This window comes from Dendrobates tinctorius, unplaced genomic scaffold, assembly GCF_039654945.1.
Source record: "Dendrobates tinctorius isolate UK_male_01 unplaced genomic scaffold, ASM3965494v1 ptg000075l, whole genome shotgun sequence".
NCBI lineage: Eukaryota > Metazoa > Chordata > Amphibia > Anura > Dendrobatidae > Dendrobates > Dendrobates tinctorius.
The window spans coordinates 37320370-37333568 of NW_027361743.1; the positions used below are offsets into that span (position 1 = coordinate 37320370).

General features: G+C 42.2%; 1 protein-coding gene across 2 annotated transcripts in view; it reads left to right on the plus strand.

Moving 5' to 3' along the window:
- Positions 1-13199, plus strand: part of B3GLCT (beta 3-glucosyltransferase) — a 591167-nt gene that overhangs the window by 173942 nt on the left and 404026 nt on the right. The gene's annotated exons all lie outside the window — the stretch shown is intronic.

Consider the following 13199-nt stretch of genomic DNA (forward strand, 5'->3'; position numbering starts at 1 on the left):
ATATGATCCTTAAAGTATACCACTATTTCTGTTGAACTGAAAATTGTTTTTCAGAATATCTTCTAAAATACCAAAACCCGTGCTCTACCGAACAAACCTTGCAATGAAAATATTATTTCTATATTCTGAAAAGCCTCCCAAAAATCTTACGACGATTGGCATCACTTTTAATTGCATAGTCAACCTGATTATTGTAAAGTAAATATTTTTTTATTAACTCCTTTATGGCTAGACTTTTATATTGATAAAACACAAAGCCATTATCAAGCGTAAAATTGCCATGACATGAATAGGTATATAATGTTATTAAGAGTTAACCTATATTACCATCATAGGTACCCATATTCAGTTTACTTTCTGTACTCTATGTAGGTGTATTTCTTTGCAAACTTCTCAGTCCTCTTTCCCAAAGAGATGTACAGTGTCTCTAATTGAGGACCTAAATGGAATCATTATGGTCACCACATGCAGTGGGTGAAATAAGTATTGAGTATGTCACCAATTTTCTAAGTAAATATGTTTCTCAAGGTACTATAGACACGAAATTCTCACCAGATATCAGTAACAACCCATCCAATCCACACAGGCAAAGAAATCAAACCATAGATGTCCATAAATTAAGTTTTATGTAATAATGAGAAATGACACAGGGAAAAAGTATTGAACACACTTACTGAAATGTAATTAATACCGCTTCAAGACGTCTCCTTTATGGAGAAACTAGTTGCATGCATTGCTCATGTGTGATTATGGCCTATTCTTCCACACAAACACTCTTCACATCCTGAAGGTCTCGTGAGCTCCTTCTATGAACTCTGAGCTTTACTTCCCTCCAAAAATGTTCTATTGGATTCAGGTCCGGTGATTGGCTCGGCCGTTCTAGGAGCTTTATTTTTTCTCTCTGAAACCAATTGAGAATTTCCTTGGCTGTGTGTTTGGGATCATTGTCTTGCTGAAATATCTATTCTTATTTTGTTTTCATCATCCTGATAGATGGCATCAGATTTTTATCAAGAATGTCTCTGTACATTTGTTCATTCATACTTTCAGTTATGCTGAAAAAGAGCCCCACATCATGATGTTCCCACACACAAACGTCACTGTTTGCATATTGTTTTGGGGGTGATATGCAGTGTATTTTAATGTATTACGACATTTTTGTTCTCCTCTAAACAGACAATATTCTCCCAGTATTTCACAGACTTGTCTAAAGTTGTTGACCAAACGTTAAAAACGTGCTTGAATGTGCTTTAAACCTTCAGTAGTTGAGAAATTCTAATATAATCAATGTCGTCAGTATGTTTTGCAACAGTAAGGTTGCAAAGATCTTGAGACAGATCACTGGTTTAACCCACGATGAGATGTTTCTTGTTTGGCAACATTGCAGTGAGACACCTTTGTATATGCCATCAATTGAACCAGCTGATATTATTTTTCACTAAGTGCAGGATTGCTTTCTATTTGGTGATCTATTTCTGCTGGTGTCATGACTTTCCATGGATTTTTGTGCCTCTTTATTTTATGTGTTCAATATTTTTTCTGTCATTTTTCATTCCTTTCCTGTGTGGGGACCCATGCTGTTATGAATGGGTCACCGAGGAGGAAAACAAGACCAAGCTAAGTCACAGAAAACCAGAGAGGTTGGTAACTACGCGGATTGCAGACCCCTGATCCTAACCACACAACTAACAGCAGCCGTGGAGCGAACCTATGTTGATTCTAGACGCATCGTCACAGCCGGAGGACTAAATAAGCCTAAAGCAAGAAAAGGGGAAATCTAAACTGCCCCAGAGCAGACCCCAAAGGAATAGACAGCCCCCACACATGTATTGACGGTGAGACAAGATGAAAGCACAAACACAGGTAGGAAAATAGGCTGAGCAAACGATGGGGCCCACACTAGCTAGAAAGGACAGGACAGGAAAGATACTGTCTGCAATCATGCCAAAAAACCCTGCAAAAATGTTCAACACTTCTGACATCAAAAAATACCCTGAAGTCACTAAACTTCTCCCACTATATCAGCACTCTGGCATATTCTGAGAAGAGAGAACAAAGAGGCCAATCTAATAAGGGACAAAAAGCAAGCTAGCACATACAATGACGTAAGAGTGGAAATTCAGCACAGCCCCAGCCGGGGCTGGCTGACCACACAAAAAACTGAATAGACCAAACCAAATCAAATGTGAACATAAGCAGAGAACAACTTGGCTTGAGAAGGCAGGAACTGAGCTGGAAACTGAGACCTCAGGAGGCAGGAAAAAGTCACCAGCATGGGAATAGGGAGTCGGCTGTCTTAAATCCAGTCTGAGACTCCAGATGTCCACTCCTCATCCTCATTATCAGGTGGCAGGTCTCTGTTAATTAGATCAGCATCATTACCTCCTGGCACCACCAGAGGGAGCCCGGAAAGAGAACTCACAACTCCTATGTCAGCACAACCAGCTCCCTCGCCAGAAACCAGAGGCAGACCAGAAAATGAGTTCACAACACCATGCCATAATTACCGCGCTCAGGGCGTTGTGATCTCTCTGTCAATCTGACTGACTGATCACAGCATGATCGCGCAGGAGGTACTGAAATATCAACATCTCCTGCCCGATCACTGCTGGAGCTTCCTGCTGCTAGTGGCCGATCTTTTGCATGAATAGCTAACTCCCTAAATGATGCGATCAAGATTGAGAGGGATTGCAACATTTAGGAGGCAGACGGAGGGAGTGAGATTGGTAACCCCTCAACTCATCCAGTGGGTCTGATCGCTGTCATAGTGACCTGGGGTCGTCATGACTACCCGCAGGTCACAAAACTATGGAAAGCTTCTTAGACCATTCTGAAAGCTTGGTCTAAGAAGCTTCTAAACAGGTATAATGCATTGCACTGCAGTATACTTGTGATTAAACAATAAAAAAAAGTTAAAGTCCCCTAGCGGAACTGAGTGAAAAACTAAAAATAACTACACATTTGGTATCGTCGCGTCCAGAATACCAGATCTATAAAAGTGTCACTAGTTAACCCCTTCAGTGAATGCCGTAAAAACAAAAAAAAAGTGGCAACTGATGCTGTTTCATCATACCACTGGAAGAAAATGGAATAAAACACGAAACAAAAAGACAAATGTACATAAAAATGGTACCACTGAAAACGTCATCTTGTCTCACAAAAACAAGCTGCCATACAGCTCCAACAGTGGAAAAAGTTAGAACTCTCAGAGTATAACGATGCAAAAGTATATATTTTTTTCTTTAAAAGTTTTGTTGTGTAAAAGCATCAAAACATAAAGACATGAATGAGGTATCACAGTAATAATACTGAACAGAAGAATAAAGTTGCCTTATCAATTTTACCACATGCAAAATGGCATAAAACAACCCCAAAATAAAATTCCCGAATTACGCTTTATTGTTCATTCTGCCTCCCAAAATTCGGAATAGAAAGCGATCAAAAATGTTATGTACCTAAAAATGCTACCAATAAAAACGGTCAAATTGTCCTGCAAAAAAACAAGCCATCACATAACTGTCGACAAATATGGAAAAATTATAGCTCTCAATATGTAGATGCCTAGTTTTTGCAATAAAATGCCTCTTTTAGTGTGTGACAGCAGCCAAACTATATAAACCTGGTGTCATTATAATTGCACTGACCCGAAAAATGAACTGATCTAATCACTTATACCGCGTGAGGAATGGCGTAAAAGATAGATAAAACCAATTGTTTACCGGCTGTTGATTTGTTCATTCTGCCTCCCAAAGATCGCAATAAGACTTAGTGCATATTTATCCTGCTCTCTACGCTAAGCACTTACAGTGGGATTTCCATATAAATCTCTGATATATGTGATTCAGATGGAACGCCCGACGGAAGATTATTATTATTTATTATTATAGCGCCATTTATTCCATGGCGCTTTACATGTGAGGAGGGGTGTACATAATACATACAAGTACAGTAATCTTAAACAATACAAGTCACAACTGGTACAGGATGAAAGAGACCCTGCCCGTGAGGGCTCACAATCTACAACGGGATGGGTGAGGATACAGTGGGCGAGGGTAGAGCTGGTCGTGCAGCGGTTTGGTGGATCGGTGGTTACTGCAAGTTGTAGGCTTGTCGGAGGTAGGTCTTCAAGTTCTTTTTGAAAGTTTCCATGGTAGGCGAGAGTCTGATATGTTGTGGTAGAGAGTTCCAGAGTAGAAGGGATGCGCGGGAGAAATCTTGCATGCGATTATGGGAAGAGGGGAGTACAGAAGGAGATCTTGTGAGGATCGGAGGTTTCATGCAGGTAAGTACCGGGAGACTAGGTCACAGATGTACGGAGGACTCAGGTTGTGGATGGCTTTGTATGTCATGGTTAGGGTTTTGAACTGGAGTCTTTGGGTAATAGGGAGCCAGTGCAGGGATTGACAGAGGGGAGAGGCCGGAGAATAGCGGGGGACAGGTGGATTAGTTGGGCAGCAGAGTTAAGAATAGATTGGAGGGGTGCGAGAGTGTTAGAGGGGAGGCGACAGAGCAGGAGGTTGCAGTAGTCAAGGCGGGAGATGATGAGGGCATGGACTAGGGTTTTTGCAGATTCTTGGTTGAGGAATGTATGGATCCGTGAAATATTCCCTATAATGAGTCAAATGGAGGCACTGTGGATGCTGTCTGGCCTGTGATCCAGCGGTGTCCATCCTTTTAGGTGTGCAGAAATTGTGGTCAACCACAGTGTTGTGCACCTCTGAAAATAAGGCTACTGCTGAAGAGAGGCTAGACGGAGTCCAGAGTAACTGTGCTGCCTCATTATAATGAATGAATCCTTCAGGGGTTTCATCTGAATCACAAAACTTGGAGATTTAAGTGTAAACCCCAATGTAAGTGCTCAGCTTAGAGCACAGGATAAATGTGATCCCAAACATTATGTAAAATGTTCCTAATAAAAGCTTTAACTCAATCCATAAAAAGGCATGTTCATACTCAGATCTGTCATCTGTTACCAGAAATATAGGTGGCTTCCACGTTACCGGTAGTACAAAGAGTTTTGAAAAGTGAAATGGTTCCTCAGCCCTCAAAAGAAATCCAGCAAATTCTGCACATTCAAATGCCCCCTCTCCCTTCTGTGCCCCACAGTGTGCTTATACCACACTTAACATCCACACGTTTAGCAGGGGTATAATTTCCAAAATGGGGTCACTTGAGGGGTGATTCTTCTTTACTAGCACATAGGGGCTCTTTATAATGAGTCCGCAAACTATTCTAGGAAAATCTGTGCTCCAGGAGGCAAATAGCCCTCTGTCCCTCCTGAGTCTCGCTGTTTGGATAAGCAGTACTGTACCGGTGTCAATATGATCACTGTACCCCTAGATTAATTCATTAAGAGGTTTAGTATGTTAAATTATGTCACTTATGGGGGGGTTTTCTGCTGTTCTAACACCTTAAGGGCTTTGCTAATGTGACATGGCATTTGCAAACCATTAGAGCAAAATCTGAACTCCAATATGGAACTTCTTCCCTTCTGACCTTTGCACTGTGCCTCAAAAGTCGTTTTTGACTACATATGAGGTATTGGCGCACTCAGGAGAAATTGCCTAAAAAACAGTTTACATTACTTTTTCTCCTGTTACTTATGTGAAAATAAAAAATTTGGGGCTAAAAACAATTTTTTTCACAGCTGTGAACTTCTGTAAAGCTCCTGTGGGTTCAAGGTGCTCAACACACATATTGATACATTTTTTGAGGGTGTCTAGTTTCCAAAATGTTGTCACTTGTGGAGGGCATTCCAGTGTTTAGGCACATCAGGGGCTCTCCAAAAACACGACATGGCGTCCACTCTCGATTCCAGTCAATTTTGCGTTCAAAAAGTCAAACCGTGCTCCTTCCCTTCCGAGCTCTGCCGTGCACCCAAACAGTAGTTTTCACCCACATATGGGGTATCGGTGTACTTTGAAGAAATTGCACAACACATTTTGAGGTTCACTTTTCCCTGTTACCCTTGTGAAAATGAAAAAAATTGGGCTAACCTAAAATTTTTGTGTAAAAAGGAAAATGTTAATTTTTTCCTACCACATTGCATTAATTCCTGTGAAGCACCTGAAGGGTTAATAAACTTCTTGAATGTGGGTTTGAGCACCTTGAGGGGTGCTGCTTTTAGAATGGTGTCACTTTTGGGTATTTTCTGTCATATAGACCCCTCAAAGTCACTTCAAATGTGAAGTGGTCCCTAAAAAAAATAGTTTTTGTAAATTTTGGAGGAAAAATTAGAAAAAGCCAATCAAATTTTAACCCTTATAATGATGCTGATGTTAAGTGGACATGTGGGAAATGTTATTTATTAACAATTGTCTGACATAACTCTGGTTTAATGGCATAAGAATTAAAAAGTTTGAAAATTATGAAACTTTTAACGTTTTCACCAAATTTCTGACTGATATTTTCACAAATAAACACAAGTCATGTCAAATAAATTTTGCCGCTATCGTGAAGTACAATATGTCTCCAAATCACTGGGATCTTTTGCAGCGTTCCAGAGTGACACTGATCAGATTTAAAAAATGAGGACTGGTCATGAACTTTCAAAGTGACTTGGTCCTTAAGGGGTTAGTGTAGAATTTATATGTCTTATGCGTGATTGCCTGTTTATATCAGCAAAACTGTTCATAAAAAGTAGAAATACAAGGGATTGTGTCCTTTTTTTCTATAAAAATGGGATTGTTTATATATACAGTCTGGACTAGCCTTGACAGTCGTGTGGCTCAGCCTATAAATAATGGCCATCAAAATGCCATGGTGGGGGACAAAGCAGCTCTAAACGGCAAATGCAGAACCCAGTCCTTGATAAGCGGCAAGAAATGTAAAATCTTTCTGTTTGTCAAGAAAATACTTATGTTGTTTATTTTTTTGTATTAACAATTATTTTATTTATCCGGCTTCAGCAGAATGACTATTCATTGGGATGTGACTCACGGAAAACTTTTTGTGGGCATTAGTGATCATCCAGTATCCCTGCATTGATGATGATTTTGCTAAAACATGATTGTTTTTATATAGATTTTTCTTTCTTAAAATGTTTAACAGTTGCCATCAATTAGTGTCCTGCTGCCCATGAGATTAGAACAAATTATATTTTATCTTATACTGTACATCTGAAAGAGGATTGTGGCACCAGACAAACTCCTTGTGATGGTTAATGCACTAAAAAAAAGTACAAGGAGGGCTGCCTCTCTTTAAAAAAAAAAAAAAAAATAATCTAATATATAAAGCTCAAGTGTGTGTGTATGTCCGGGATTGGCATCCGCACCGTCGCAGCTACAGCCACAAAATTTGGCACAGTCACACGTCTGGACCCCGAGAGCGTCCTAGGCTATGTTGTGAGGCGAAATTTTAACCCTGCGCGTTCCAGTTCACCAAACAATTTTGCCCCTATCTACATAATGGGGAAAAAGTGTGTGTATCAAGCCCCGCCGCTCATTATGATGTCATAATGGTTGACTATGGGATGGAGGATGTGTGATGGGTATATGGGCACCGGACTATGGGATGGAGGATGTTTGATGGAAATATGGGCACTCGACTATGGGATGGAGGATGTGTGATGGGTATATGGGCATGGGACTATGGTATGGAGGATGTGTGATGGGTATATAGGCACTCGACTATAGGATGGAGGATATGTATGATGGGTATATGGGCACGGGCCTATGGGATCGTGGATATGTATGATGGGTATATGGGCACGGGACTATGGGATGGAGGATATGTATGATGGGCATGGAACTATGAGATGAAGGATGTGTGATGGGTATATGGGCACTCGACTATGGGATGGAGGATGTGTATGATGGGTATATGGGCACGAGACTAAGGGATGGAGGATATGTATGATGGGTATATGGGCACCGGCCTATGGGATGGAGAATAATTATAGTTTGCTATAACTAGCCACAGTTAGTTACTATGCCCGGGCAGCGCCAGGCTCTTCAGCTAGTCTAATATATAAAGCTCAAGTGTGTCTGTGTATGTATGTATGTATGTATGTCTGTCCGGGATTGGCATCCGCACCGTTGCAGCTACAGCCACAAAATTTGGCACAGTCACACATCTGGACCCCGAGAGTGTCCTAGGCTATGTTGTGAGGCGAAATTTTAACCCCAAACGTTCCAATTAACCAAACAATTTTGCCCCATCTACATAATGGGGAAAAAGTGTGTATCAAGCCCCGCCCCTCATTATGATGTCATAATGGTTGCCATGGCGACGCTGATGTCATCATAGGTTGCAAGCCCCGCCGCTCATTATGATGTCATAATGGTTGACTATGGGAAGGAGAATGTGTGATGGGTATATGGGCACTGGACTATGGGATGGAGGATATGTATGATGGGTATATGGGCATGGGACTATGAGATGAAGGATGTGTGATGGGTATATGGGCACTCGACTATGGGATGGCGAATATGTATGATGGGTATATGGGCACGGGCCTATGGGATCGTGGATATGTATGATGGGTATATGGGCATGGGACTATGGGATGGAGGATGTGTGATGGGTATATGGGCACTCGACTATGGGATGGAGGATATGTATGATGGGTATATGGGCACGGGCCTATGGGATCGTGGATATGTATGATGGGTATATGGGCACAGGACTATGGGATGGAGGATAATTATAATTTGCTATAACTAAGCACAGTTAGTAACTATGCCCGGGCAGCGCCGGGCTTTTCAGCTAGTAATTATATAATATTACAGGATATAGCTGCTAAATTTTGTGATGGGGCGTTGATCCAGGTAACTAGTTTCCTCGCTTTATATCTAGTTGGGCAGGAATTTTTTCGCTAATATACTGTGCGCACAATTATTAAGCAAATTGTTTGATGATTGTTATTATTGAACTACTACAGTGCTGCCAGGCTATTAAAAGGTTTAATAATTCTATAATGTAGATACTTAAGGTAAAAGTGAGGTTTTGACTTTCATGGCAAAAAACAAAAAAAATAATATATATAATATAAATATATATGTGTGTGTGTGTATAAATAAAATATATATATATAATTATTGGGCAGCTATTAGAGTGCGGAATTATTATGCAACTGAATGAAAAAGGTACATTTTCTCATCTCAATTATTTATTTTAATTGGATGGATATATATATATATGTGTGTGTGTGTGTGTATCACCAACCAATCACGAAGCAGCAGAGTGGGATGCGGACGGAGAGCTGGGCTGAGGACGGATACAGCTACAGCAGGACAATGCATGGAGAGCGGGGCTGTAGAAGAAGACAGTATTCAGGACAGGGGCCTCCCAGCCCTATCCCGGCTCAGTTGGCACTCCGCGTTGCCAACCGCGCTATCCCCCCTCTCCCCTGCAGCTTCCCGGCCTAAATTTAGTCCCTGGCTTCTACTGCGGCCTACAGCGCTAGGCCGTGCCCCCCGCAGGCTTCCCACTCACACGCGTTGCAGCTCCGCCCAAACAATCTGCGCAGTTCTCTCCCCTGGTCCCGGTGTAACCGTGCATGGTGCATGGAGAGCGGGGCTGACGCTGTGGAGAAAGACAGCGGGGCTGTGGAGGGAGAGAGCAGCAGAGCAGGGCTGTGGAGGAAGACAGCGGGGCTGTGGATGGAGAGAACGGGAGAGCAGGGCTGTGGAGGAAGACAGTGGGGCTGTGGATGGAGAGAACGGGAGAGCAGGGCTGTGGAGGAAGACAGCGGGACTGTGGAGGGAGAGAGCGGGAGAGCGGGACTGTGGAGGGAGAGAGCGGGAGAGCGGGCCTGTGGAGGCAGAGAGCTGGAGAGCGGGGCTGTGAAGGAAGAGAACGGGGCTGTGAAGGAAGAGAGCGGGGCTGTGAAGGAAGAGAGCGGGGCTGTGAAGGAAGAGAGCGGGGCTGTGGAGGGCTGCAGAGGGATAGAACGGGACGGCGGGTGGAGAGCGGGGCTGTGGAAGGAGAGTGCGTGATGGCGGGTGGAGAGCGGGGCTGAGGAAGGACAGAGCATGATGGCGGGTGGAGAGCGGGGCTGTTAAGGAAGAGAGCGGGACCCACAGTTAGGTACTATACCCGGGCAGCGCCGGGCTCTTCAGCTAGTAGTGAGAATAATAACCAAACAACTCAAAACGTACAAAATACATTTCTGACATTTCAAAAAAATATTAGTGATCACTATAGTCTCTCTACTTTTCAATAAGTCATAAGCTCCATCCATGGAGTCTATCAGTTTCTTGTTGATCAACTTTTTGGGCAAGTTTCTCACACACCGATCAGAGAGGCTACTGTTTTCCTTCACTGTAAATTTCCATTTAAGAAGGTTCCACAAGTTCGCAATATGGTTTCGATCAAAGGAGGAAGGCGCTACAGCATTATTCTTTTATCTTTAAAGGGGTTTTCTCATCTCATTAAAGGGGTGGGCTGAAGGCAAAGTATTTTTTCTCCTAATTCGCTATCTATTAGTCCCATAATCTAAGCTATTTTCTAGTATACTTGATTTAAAAATTCCCTTCTGTTCCCTCACTACACTATCCTATTTCCTGTCTGACACTTTGTGGATCCCAGTGCTTCAAATGAATTGTCATCAAGGGGACAGAGGCTACGGTCTTGTCACAACCCCTGCCCCTCCTTGAAATGAAGCATCATTGGTGATGCTCATCCCTGGTCCCTGTTCTGTCCCCGATTTGGCCCAGTCCCTTTTTACCTCGGCCATGTCTCTGAGCACTGAACATCTTGTACTTCTGTGTCTTGCTCAGTGGTGGTCGGGTTTCAGCCTTCCTTACCTCGGCCATGTCTCTGAGCACTGAACACCTTGTACTTCTGTGACTTGCTCAGGGGTGGTCGGGTTTTCAGCCTCCTTATCTCGGTCATGTCTCTGAACACTGAACACCTTGTACTTCTGTGTCTTGGTGGTCGGGTTTTCAGCCTCCTTACCTCGGCCATGTCTCTGAGCACTGAACACCTTGTACTTCTGTGTCTTGTTCAGTGGTGGCTGGGTTTCAGCCTTTCTTACCTCGGGCCTGTCTCTGAGCACTGAACACCTTGTACTTCTGGGTCTTGCTCACTGGTGGTCAGGTTTCAGCCTCCTTACCTCAGCCATGTCTCTGAGCACTGAACACCTTGTACTTCTGGGTCTTCCTCAGTGGTGGTCAGGTTTCGGCATCCTTACCTCAGCCGTATCTCTGAGCACTGAACACCTTGTACTTCTGTGTCTTGCTTAGTAGTGGTCGGGTTTCAGCCTCCTTACCTCGGCCATGTCTCTGAGCACTGAAAACCTTGTACTTCTGCGTCTTGCTCAGTGATGCATAGACCTATGCCTGATGAAGAGACCTGAGTAGTCTCGAGAGCTTGCAGTGTGTTACCATCTTTTCAGTTAGCCATTAAAACGTATCAACCACTGAGGACTCTCAATTCTGAATATTTTTGCATTTGCTTGCAGAAATTTCTGCAAGGTTTCTCCATCTCCTGGCAGGAAAAACGCTGTGGCAAAAACACGCATTTTTGGTGCGTTTTTGTATGTGTTTTTTGCGCTAAATAAAGATATTTAAAAAAAAGTTTTGTGATGTAATTTCTTGGTTCAACACCACCTTTTTCATACTGATGCAGTGGCATCAGGGTAATGGGATTAGGGCTTGGTGTCAGCAGCTATAAGATGCGCCAAATCTGGCACAACCTCGCTCTTCCTACTTGCCCTGTAGTGGTGGCAAGTGGGTTTATATTTGTGGGGTTGATATCATTTTTTTATTGTCAGGTGACATCAATCTCACAGGTTAGTAATGGAGAGGCGTCTATAAGACACCTATCCATTAGTAACCCCATAGTGATATTGTATAAAAAACAGACACCAAGAATAAAAACCAGACACCCAGAATAAAGTCCTTTATTTGAAATAAAGACACAGACTCCTTTAATGAATCTTAATTAAACCATCCTCTCCAAACCCCTAATACACTGATGCCAACGTCTCCTGCAACAAAAATAAAATAATGAACCACAATATTCCTCACCTGTCCGCAAACAGAACAATCCAGTGAAGGAGCAGAACCATCTCAAGGAGGATCACAAGGAAATGGACAGCATGTGACTTAAATATGAGTGTCTGGGCAAAGGGTCTGAATACTTATGACTGATATTTATTTTTCTTTTGCAAAATTTCTTTATTTCTGTTTTTTTTTCAGTCAAGATGGGGTGCAGAGTGTACTTTAATGAGAAAGAAATGAACTTTTTGAGTTTACCAAGTGGCTGCAATGAAGCAGAGTGAAAAATTTAAAGGGGTCTGATTACTTCCCGTACCCCCTGTATAGTCATTGTCTGGTTTTACGTGTTACAAATAAAAAATGAAATTATTTTGCTATTTTAATGAATGGCGTATTTACGACTGAATTCAAATGTCAAAATAAACTATTATGACATTTCATTAGTGACTACTATGTATCGTAATTTTTGCAATTCGGCTTCACAAAAAATTTGACACTTGAATCTGACAACAGTAACAATCAAAAATCTATGAAAATGAACAAATTAAAGTCAGGCATTGCTTTTCAACCATGCCTCCACAGAATTTAAAAAAAAAAAAAACCTCATGAAATAGACCTGGACAAAAATGATGGTACCCCTGAAAATAATGTGACAAAAGGGACATGTTAAATCAAGGTGTGTCCACTAATTAGCATCACAGGTGTCTACAATCTTTGAATCAGTGAGTGGCCTGTATAGAGGGCTGCAGATACTCACTGTGCTCTTTGGTGACATGGTGTGTATCACACCATGGTGTGTATCCCACTCAACATGGACCAGAGGAAGTGAAGGAAAGAGTTGTCTCAGGAGATTAGAATGAAAATTATAGACAAATATGTTAAAGGTAAAAGTTATAAGACCATCTTCAAGCAGCTTGATGTTTCTGTGACTTCAGTTGCACATAATTTTCAGAAATCTAAGCTCCATGGGTCTGTAGCCAATCTCCCTGTATGTGGCCACAGGAGGAAAATTGATGACAAGTAAATGAGAAGGATAATACGGATGGTAACAAAAGAGCCAAAAAATACTTCTAAACAGATTAAAGGTGAACTTCAAGCGCAAGGATCATTAGAGTCAGATCGCACCATCCGTCGTTGTATGAGCCAAAGTGGACTTCATGGGAGACAACCAAGGAGGACACCGTTGCTGAAAAAAAAAAAAATTATAAAAATGCCAGACTGGAATTTGCCAAACTACAGTACATGTTGTCAAGCCAC